Consider the following 11,408-nt stretch of genomic DNA (forward strand, 5'->3'; position numbering starts at 1 on the left):
GACTCTTGTTCATTAAACATACTTTTTCATACAGTACCTGCCAAAAGTTTTGTTCAATCATGAATAGTAGTGCGAGTCGAAAACAAGCGTTAAAGCCTTTATTATGTCTTCAAATATAAATAAACATCTCCTTGATATTTTCAGTAGTAAATGGCACCAATAACAGCACATTTGAGTAATGCAATTGTAGTGGATAAAATGGTCAATTTTTCCGTGCAGTACTGCACGGATTATATGCTCCTCATTGGTTAAGAGTTTGGTCGAGAGTTGTCTCCTTCCTTTTCTGGCCTAGTGCTGTTCTTTCCTACTTTGCGCCGATCAAACTGTAGGTCACATCGCTACAGCAAGTAAACGAAGTATAACAGGTTAGCTTCTAACGCCTATTAAATTGACTGCGTTTGGACATATCCACCAGGTGTCACAAGTTGCGTGTGACGCGACGCGTGACGCTACACTTTTCAGTTTTATACCCTAATAAATTTCCTTCCTACCGTCGATAAAGAGTTAATTTCACTTCAAAAATTTAAGCTTTATGAAAAAGATCTCACAAGGCAGGCGTTATTTAATTTCCTTAATTAATCCGAATCTCACTCCACGTACCCTAACAAGAATTTCTACTAAGTATGTAGTTTGCATTTCTAACCAGTAAGTGCGAATGTTTCCGTTTTACATACGTATACAGTTACAAGAATTGTCAGGTCCCAATGTTTACTTTTTGTACTTCCTAATTTAATGCTGTTAGTTAAACACATACACACACCTTTATTGGCTTACTTGCTATTTCTTATCTTCTTATATTTGCACTCAAATGTGTTATAATGAAAGTTTGTGAGCTTGTTTGTTTGTTTGTTCGTTCCGGGTATGTTGCTTGTTCGAAAAGAAGCGAACCAATTTTAAAACTCCGTCTAAAGTTTGTACCTTCCGAATTACCGCGATTCATGAAAAGGAATAGTACTGCACTAAAGATAAAACTAAGGTGGTTTTAAAGAAGCGACTATGTCTGTAAAAATTAGAGTATGTGCAGGTACAATATCATAAGAAAATTTTAATAACGAAAACAAGGAGGAGGTACCCAATAGATAATGATCAGAGATTAAAGATTTAAAACCTATCAAAACCAATTGTAGGGTTGAACAAGTTTTGAAAAATTTTACAACCACAAAAGAGCTATTTTAATTCTTGAGTAATCAATATAAGTTTTAAAAGTAAACAATTCAAAGCGCGTGAATGAGTGAAATTATGTGCTTTTTAAGTGCTTCTAAAAGATCTATTGACAAAATGCGTAATTACATGTGATGTTTTGTAAAATGATGCATTCCACGTAGAAAAACGTTTAAAATAAATCAAGTTTGAAAAATATTGCTGGTATAATAATTATTAAGAATTCTTACTATTGTAAATAAAATTATTATTAAAGTCACTGCAATTTTCTGATTGTCACCAAATACATCTACATACACGCGGGAAGATTCTAGGCTCCTGGACAGTATACCTAATCTCCTACTTTAGTATTTTCTTTTGTTTTTGGCACAGGAAAAGGGAAGAAATTACAGTGACATTAATGGCAATTTGAACCCGTTATACAGCACTAGGCAAATGACTTAAGCTAGCATCTTTATAGAATAGTTCTCATATTTGTACTGGTAATAAATTGAATAGTAAAGATCCTAGAAAAGTGTGGCAGGTTTGGGAAATCATTAATATTTTTCTCGGGGTTATGACTTTATACATTTTATACATTTACGTTTGCTTTCTCTTTAGTTCACAAATAAAAACGTTCGAAATGTGGTGTTACAGGCGAATGATGAGGATACCGTGGATAGAGAAGGTTAGAAACGAAGAGGTATTAGAAAAAATAGGAGAACAGAGGATTTTATGGAAGTCAATAAGTAATAGGTGGGATAGGTTAGTAGGACACCTTCTCAGACATGAACAAGGTCTAGTCAGAGGCATATGAGAGGCAGAAACGGGAGTTAGTAGGGGTAGAAGTAGACCTAGATTAGATTACTGTTCGCAAATTGTTAGGGATGTGGGCTGTTTTAATTTTAGAGAAATGTGAAGGTTAGTTCAAGGTAGGAAAGTGTGGAAGTGCGTGTCCAACCAGTCTTAGGACAGACGGCTTTACGATGATGATTATTGAGTATGTCCATATATTTGATTAGTCCAGTTACTAAAGTTCACTTTTAAGATATTTTTATTGAGTATTTCAAGGGGCTCAAGCCACATTCACATAGCTCCAGATTGACAAAAACAAAGTTTAGTAAGAACTTTTGGCTTTCACTTATAACATTATTAATTTTCATATCAGGAATGCAGCGCTACAATGTAGTGCAGGAAATTAGCACTAACAAAACACCAAATTCTCATGTGAATCGTTTTGGGATTTTATGATGTGGGTGTGTTAGGCTGACAGATTTTAGGGATTTTTGTCATGTTTGATTTTGAACTTCTCTACATGTTGTTAGAAAGATTTTACTAGAAATACGTGCCAGTTTCCTTATTTGAGAAATGCTTCAGTATCAACTCAAGTTGCATCAGATTTTATAAAAGATAATACGTATTCAAATTTATTTCAGACGATTTAATAAAGTTGTTGAAGAAATCCTCGACTGATATATAACTCATAAACGATAATACAAAAGAAAAAAGGAAAATGAAGAAAAAGGTTTATGAAAATTTTAAAACATGCACACGCTTCATACATACATATAATGTATCTGAAGTGAATACCTATGCTACAATATAATAACCTCTTTCAAGCGCAAATTTAATATTTCCTTATATCCTGCTACAAGATGCACCAAATAAACTCCAAATGAATATAAATTCCTTAGCTTGTACGACCTTCCTGCACATATTATGTGTACAACATACATGCTTTCAATGTTTTCATTTCTGTCGGAACTACGTTGGTGCACGCAAGTATATTTTAGATTTATTAGAATAAACTCCAAAATTGGGTACTTATGGTTTGAAGATAACATTCATGATACAAAATAGTATTTCTGAAATTGGAGTGACCAAAAAAAAGTTCAAATCGCATATAAATATCTAGGTCAGGGGTTGGCAAGTAATTTTAGGTGGGGTCCAAAAAATTTTTGGCGATCCAATTTTTGACCTTCCACGGTCCGCCAGTTACATATAGCGTTGATTACACTGTTTGCTGCAAATGTTTGTTTTAACAATATATATACCTCTACAATATAAAAAAAAATACAATGTGTAATTATACAACACGCTACTGAAGTGAAACTTTTTCAAACACACAAACATACCGGGATAGGGGTTAAGGAATATATCTACATATGCTTCAATGGTATTATTTGTATACTATAAATTTAAATTTTACGCTGTACATGCCGGAGTTTCCTGTAAGGAACGTTGCATTGAAGAGCGCTCACGGCTCAAGCGATCCCCACCACTAACTCGACTACGTGGCCGAGTAGAGGGGAGACATCCGTTGCATGATTTCGTTACATAGCAACTCGCATGAAACGAACTTACCCTACCGTGCGTAAAGAATTTTCACTTCAATAAACTAAAATTTATTGTATTTTGTTACTTATTTGTCTAAGTCTTTTTAGATATTATGTAAAATATCTAGATAATGTGAATAATTCTGCTCCATTAACCAAAATGGGTAGATATGATACATACTCGTAATGACTAAACATTATAAATAATATCTAGATTAATCAGTTTCTAATTCAAACGTGAATTTGATAGAAGGGTTGAATGAACATAGAACATCATTAATATAATTTTCCATGTAAACAGGAATCATGATAAAATAGTCGTCTACATATTTGAAGAAAAAGGGTATTTTAAAGGGAGTTTACTGAGAGAATCCTGAAATAACTTATTGAGAATTCGTTCAGTTATGGGACTGCATGGGCCTCCCATAGCCACCCCATAAACCTGTTTGTAGAACTCGTTATTAAATTGGATGTACTCCGAATCTACATACTGTAACGGCTCAATTAGTAGGTCTGAGGAGAGAGACGTGTGTGATGATATAACATCCTAATTTTCAAGTATCTCTGTGGGAATGTTAGTGAATAGAGATGTTACATGATAACTAACCACGATATAGTTATTTGGAAATTTTATATAAGATAAACGGTCAACTATGTAGTTGTCGAATTTGAATACTTGCCTAGGAATTTTTGAAGTGAAACTTCTATACAGATTACGGGGGGTATTACGATTTTGTGTGTCACGAAAAAACGTTACGACCGCGTGGAGGGGATAGACGGTATATCGTTTGGCGACAGCGGCGGTGGGAGAGAAAGGCTGGAGGTTCCTGAGAGAGGGCAACGGCTGTATTAGATGGATATAATACGCAGCCGCGCCGAGAGCGGGGAGTCCGCTAGAGTCCCGGCGGCGTGTGCTGTGCTCAGCTGTTGTTTTCTTACCTCTACTCTCTGCTCTCTACATGGCTGGGCATCATTGCCTCTATTTGCGGTCTGTGTAAAACTCAAATCATAATTTGTAGTAAATCTGTGAAAACGAAATGTGTGCTGGGACATACAGTAGAAGTGAAATTTCAACGGACAAGTGCAAAAACGAATGGCAACAGACAAGTGGGAAAACGAATGGCAACGGACAAGTGATAAAACGAATGGCAACGAACAAGTGGAAAAACGAATCTCAACAAAAATTTCACTTTAAGTTATACAGGCAATTATTCAAATTGGACAAGTACATTAACACTTGTCCGTTGAAGTTTCGCTTGTACTGCGTGGCCCAGCACAAATTTCGTTTTTAATTTAATTTCAGGATCTTTTAAACTTTTAAAGGTTCCAATATCTTGTTTATGAACTTCCCAAGCTTGTTGGTGGGATCTCCAACTGTAAATATAATGGGTCTCGGATAGCCGAGGGAGACCTGCAAGGATAGTGAAGACAAAAGGTGCTTTTTAAACAGAATAATTCTTTGACGGGCATCTGAAGGGCGGTTGCTGACCGTGAACTTACGGTTAGTGAAGATCAAGCTTAAATCGACATTACAGTATAAGATGTGCGCCCGCTGTCTGTCATATTGAAAGTGTGTAGTACCTAACGCTGTCGAAAATTCAATTTCGCCTGAAATTCGGAAGCAGCTTTACATAAGAATAGCACGTTTGATTTGGCTTACGTTTAATTTACCATCCGAGCATAATGTTATTGACACGCGAAGGCATGTGTATTTACGATAATTTGCTGTCGCCTGGAACGAAGCGCAGGTCGTTCTACCAGATCTCGTTATTTTCAAGTGCATCTTTCGCTAATGATATAAGCCCTTGGCGTAAAGTCGCTAAACTGTGCAAGCAAAGCACCTCTACACCCCGTGCCCATTTACATTTTCAAGCTCTTTAAGCAACGCAAATTAAGCACGACGAGACTGATTGCTTACGGCACATAAAGTCTTGGACGACGTGGAGTGCTCCATTCTTCTTCAATCTTTTAAGGCATTGTTCCTACATCATACCTTAATCATTTATTTTCTATGTAGGTACCTATTATGGTCTGCGAAAATATTTCAATTTTCGAATATGCAACTTTAATTCTTTTTTTGAATAATCCGATATATTTTGAACAAGTTAAGTTTTTCGGATAATTCTAATATTTTGGAGTAATTACAAAGAAATACTGAAACTAAATTTTAAGTTTTCTATTTAGACTTTACTCATTTTTTAACCAAATTCAACAAAAGAGAACACTTTCTTTCATTAAAATAAGTGGTTGCCCATTTGGTCAATAACAATAAAAAAACTTCAACTAAAATGACTTAATGGGTAATAAGACGAAATCAAAATACGTAATCACAAATAACAGAAGTTTTAATCCGTGGGGACATTTGGGAATTTATAGTGTACATTTACTGCGGGTTGCTAGAATTTCCTACGAATTTCGGGGGACATACTGGGATTTCCTTGAGATTCTAAGGATACCTAGAATGTTTCAGTTTGACTAGGAGGCATGAAGGATAGAGTGGGATGTACTTGGGACTTTGGAAGGGTTTAGCGACGATGTGCTGGGTATGTACATTTGTACTAGAATTTCAGGTGTGTGCAATGAATGTGTTACTTTAGGTTTACTTAGTGATTTCAAGATCACAAAGGTAAGTGCTTTTGAACGGCTAATTGCTAAAGGCGTTCATTGATGGAGTTAATTTGGACATTGGAGGTTTGTTGACCATGGTTTAGATTGGTTAATAATTCTATTGTCAATCTAGACCATGGCCAATAAAGCTGGAAACCTTTAATGTCAAAACTTTTGTACAGTGTTAATGTCGAAAATACCTACTACATTATAAACACGTTAGACATTACAACATCCTTTCTAACAGTTTTTTATAATTTAATCTTCAATGTTAGTATCATAAAACTGGCATATCACCGGAGTTACATTTATATTTTATGCTCTACATGTAAATAAGAAATAATGCAGTAGATCATAAAAGTATATTGGCAAATTACCTTTTTCTTCAAAGCAAACATTTCAATTTATTAATTGTATTGTTAAGCAATGATATAAACAAATCATAAATGCCAAAAAGCTTGCAACTAACAGGAGTTAAAAATACTTCCCACAACATTCGGACAAACAGCACTTTTAGATTTTAAAGAATTTATTAAATTTAAGTTAAGGATAATGTGTTCCAGATACCTTTAGGTTAATGATTAAAAATTCTCATCACAATACAAATTAATGATTTTCAAGTATTTCGAAAAGATCCAACTTGCTTTAATTTTCGGTTTAATTTACTTTTACAGAGTAGGGCGAATGAAATTTGATATAGAGAAGGCGAGAAAAATAAAACTGTCAAGTTCCGCAGGAATTAATATAAAACAACGTCGTCAAAAGCGATTAAAATGCCTTCTCTTTGTCAGAATCGCTTGGGAACTTGAAAAACTTTTGCAATAATGAAATTGCTTATTTCATTTTTTCTTTTTGACTTCCCTATTTAAAATGCAATTTCGAGTCCCTTTCCAATAAAAAAGCTCATTCAAAACTCGAATAACAGTGTAACCAAAACGCGACAATGTAATTAAGTTAATTTTTAAAACGTTTTATACAAATTAAACGTATATACGTACATCTTTTATTGTACATTTGCACATTCCAAATGGGTTTTGAAGAAGTACTACCTCATTAAGTAGGTCACATGTTACGAGTATATACTTCAGCACATTTTCACCGAGAATACCCTCAGGAACCCTAAAAGTACTTCCATGCAAATACTTATACATATTTACGGGTAATGTTCGCAGGGTATAGCCATTGTCCAGGTAATTTCAAAAAAATGTTTTTTCGTCCGTAAAAATAGAGCATCCTACATCCTTAACTATTTGGCGACACTGTACAGGTGCGAAACATGGACGGTAAAGGCGGAGGAAAAGAAAAGCTATACTTCGTTTACTTTCTCTAGCGATGTGACCTTAAGTTTGACCGGCGCAGAGTAGAAAAGAAGAGCACTAGGCCAGAAAAGAAAGGAGACAACTCTCGGTCAAACTCTTAACCGGCGAGGAGCGTATAATCCGTACAGTACTGCACGGAAAAATTGACCATTTTATCCACTACAATTGTTAATGGTGTCATTTACTACTGAAAATATCAACGAGATATTTACTTATANGAGGCAATTGATGTATAATTAGGAGGGAATTCGACATACCGAAAATTTTAACCCTAATTAAAAACAGGTATATGAGAGGGAACTAGGCATTATCCGTTATGCCCCATTCCGACCCGTCTATGAATCATCGAGCGTACCGGAAAATTTCGGAAGTGCTAAAAGATTGGTATGCATAATAGTATTGTTTGCTAAAAATCAACTAAAATAAAAGCTCACAATTAAGTGTCATTACGGCCATATCCCAACATTAACATTATCACAATTGTATTTTTTTATTAAATATTTAAAAAAACTGAATGAAAACTCTGAATTTTTTTAGGTCAATACTCTTATTCCTCATTCAGTCCTGTTTCAACTATTGCAATAGGTTTAATTGATTATAATAAGTGAAGCTATTTTCCTTATCCCTTACAGTTTTCGTTTGTTGAAGCCCAAGAGGCCTTCCGAACTGCGGGTATTGAATACGCTCGTTTACTGTTCTTTAACCCTCCCTTTTCCGAGAAAATGTAGGTTTTGATGAGCATGCGTTTTTTACATAAAATTGAGCCAAAAAGGCCTTATGAATTGTACTAACGGATATCGATACACACATTCCCTCCAAATCTAATTCCTCACTTGTTTATCGAAGCATACATTTATAGAGCTGTTTTTCGTGGCCAAAAGAATGACTTCTAAAACATTTTACAAATGGCATTGAACGTATTCAAGTTTTCCTCCCAAACCTATCTAATTTGTTTCCCATTATTTCTTCTTTCTGTCTTCAAGCCCCGCCACTATAAATAGTTAGAATTGTAAATTTTAGAACCAGTCTCGCCTTGATAATGCCCACGTATGAAGTGGGCGAAACACGTGTCCGCTCAAAAAAGTTTTTTGTGGCAATTAGAGGTGAGTCTTCCATTCTAATTTTTTAATATTTATGTATTCGCAAAACGTCAACGTTTCGTTCCTAGATTAGGAACTTCATCAAAGCTATTTACTTGGTTTCAATTATATACAATGAAAAGTATTTTAGTTTTGTATTTTATTACATCGGTTTTGTTAATTTTAACTTTCAACTGATTTTATTATAAGTTTTTTTAAAATGTGTGTATGAAATTAGTTCGTAATTTAAATTGTGATTGGATATTCAACTTAATCAGTGATCTTTTATGTGATTTTGAATTTTTAATTGTAAACCAAGCAAATAGTGTTGATAAACTCCAAATCTAGGATAGAAACGTTAGCCTTTTGCAAATAAATTAACTTTTACTCTTTTCATATAAAAAATTTTATATGAAATGAAATTAAACGGATAATATCGTCCAGTGCGAGATATATCGCTGAATAAGGGATCTGTTTTATTAAATTTCAGGTGATACGTTCGTGACACTGGTAAATCAGCCCTTACTCCAGCAGAATACTTAGTGTGTAAATACTAAAAGTGGAAATACTTCGTCGTCTTTTCCTCGTCAAGATTTCGAAATACCTTTGTCTATAAAGCTTTGTAAGTATACATGTACCTATATAATGGGAAGCTCACTCGGGTCATTTTAATTAACCTAACAGGCGTAGACTTTAGAAAGGCTGCCACAAAACGTTACGGTCGTGGGTAGTATTCGAAACTGAACTTTGTACAGTCACGGTAAACTGTGAAAAACTACTCATTAGGACGCTCGAGGAAATCTTCAAAAGTAAACGAACTGCTTACGGAATATCAATGCCTTCATTTACAAGTAGGTAGAACAGAGTGCGATTTCAAACGTAAGAACCGGTGGTGGTTCGCGGTTATCTTTGATGTGACGCTAAAATCAAGTAAAAATAAAAAAGCGGACGGCAGTCCTCGCCTTCAGATATATTATACAAAGTGTTTTGCAATTTTAACTTAAAGGCTTGCATCATGCGCTAGAATCTAGGGATAATGAATTTGATAATCATTGCGGTAGTAGAGCTAGTTATTAGTAGAATAATATCTTAAATATACAGGGTGAATTAGAAAAAACGGCTCAAGCCATAACTGCTTTATTTTTAAAGATATGATTACAGATACTTTTTGGGACAAAGCTGCATAGATTATTGTTATCTATGTTTTGGGGTAGATGCCCAATCAATGCTGCTTCCTGTTTCACCGGAGTGACATCAACCTCAGTTTGATAAAATGGGACACCCTGTACATTTTCTTATTTTTGAATACTACCTTAAATTCTCTGTCAAAAAGTTCAATATCATATACCTAAAACCAATGGTTAAATGGGATATTGGTCAATTACAGTAAACTAGGCACTTGTCTTCTAGTATTTCTATACTGTCTGGTATTAACCATAGATAACACTGTGTTAACGCAAGAAGCGCACTAATTAGATGGCTTTATAACACGGCGACATTTTAATTGTGTCTGAGGGATGTTTAACACCTTCAATTGATCTGGCTGCTTACAAGAAGCATTGAAATAGTTCCTTAAATATTAAATTTAAAAATGAAGACTCAGACTATGAGTAAAATTACGATATTCGAACTTCGAAGCGTCTGACACAAATTACCTCCTACAGGAAGTGTTTGGTAGTATTAATTGTTATTTTTTAACAATAATCTGTGAAACATTAAGTAAAAGTCAATACTCAGATTTTAAGAAAAGCGAGTAATATTTTTCGTCTACCCAAAAAAACACATTTTCAGAAAGTAAGTAATGTTTGGTAGCTCTGGGATCTTACTCTAAACGTATAAACCGAGTTGGCAATATCAATATTCAACGTAGATGAGCACTAAGATGATATTTTTGAAAATTCAACCCCTATAGGTTTAAAAAAGGGGTCCAAAGTTTAATGTATCGATCAAAGTACAGCACAAATCGCTCAGTCAGGAGGGTTGAAATTTTGTACAAAGCTAGTTCCTTATACAGCGGATCGTCCACTATAAAATGAGTTTTCAAGAAAATGTAAATTAGTCAGTAGACTATAATATCTATAATAGTAGTACATAATTACTACAGTAACATAGCGAGATGAATAATATAATTATCTGGGATGATCTTGACCTTTCAACGACATTGTGTCGTAAATAACAAATATCAAAAGTCGTGGTGAAGGCCATCAGTACACAATTCGGAGTTCATTGATGTTTGAAAGGCGGAATTAATATTAAAGTTAAATTTTAGATAACGAATCTGTCACCCCAAATAATATCTTATTTCTTTCTAGACATTCTGTTTCCTCTTAAATATAGCAACATCTGCAAAAAAAGGGGACGAGCGAGTAGGTATTAGTGCACACGCGTAAGAAATTAAGTTAAGAAGAATTACAGTAGTATTTTTTGAATAAAACTATTGCATTAATTAAACTTTCTAGCGGACGAATGCGGAATATTGATTTAGTTTTGTTAAAAACTTTTACAAATCAAAACAAACACAAACGTATATGCAATACATATACAGTACAATGTAGGCGCGATTTGCTGATAATTTGTCGAAATGGAAATTTTCGGATCATCAGTTGCTACTATACTTCATTTACTTTTTCCAGCGATGTTCCCCTTCCAATGTCTTGGATGCACCCTGGCAAAATCGTTGGTAGGGAGGAAAAAGCTCATTATACTCTCGACTCTTGTTCATTAAACATACTTTTCCATACAGTACCTGCCAAAAGTTTTGTTCAATCATGAATAGTAGTGCGAGTTGAAAACAATCGCTAAAGCCTTTAATATGTCTTCAAATATAAATAAACATCTCGTTGATATTTTCAGTAGTAAATGGTACCAATAACAGCACATTTGAGCAATGCAATTGTAGTGGATAAAATGGTCAATTTTTCCGTGCA

This window comes from Agrilus planipennis, unplaced genomic scaffold (assembly GCF_000699045.2).
Source record: "Agrilus planipennis isolate EAB-ADULT unplaced genomic scaffold, Apla_2.0 scaffold13, whole genome shotgun sequence".
NCBI classification, from domain to species: Eukaryota; Metazoa; Arthropoda; class Insecta; order Coleoptera; family Buprestidae; genus Agrilus; species Agrilus planipennis.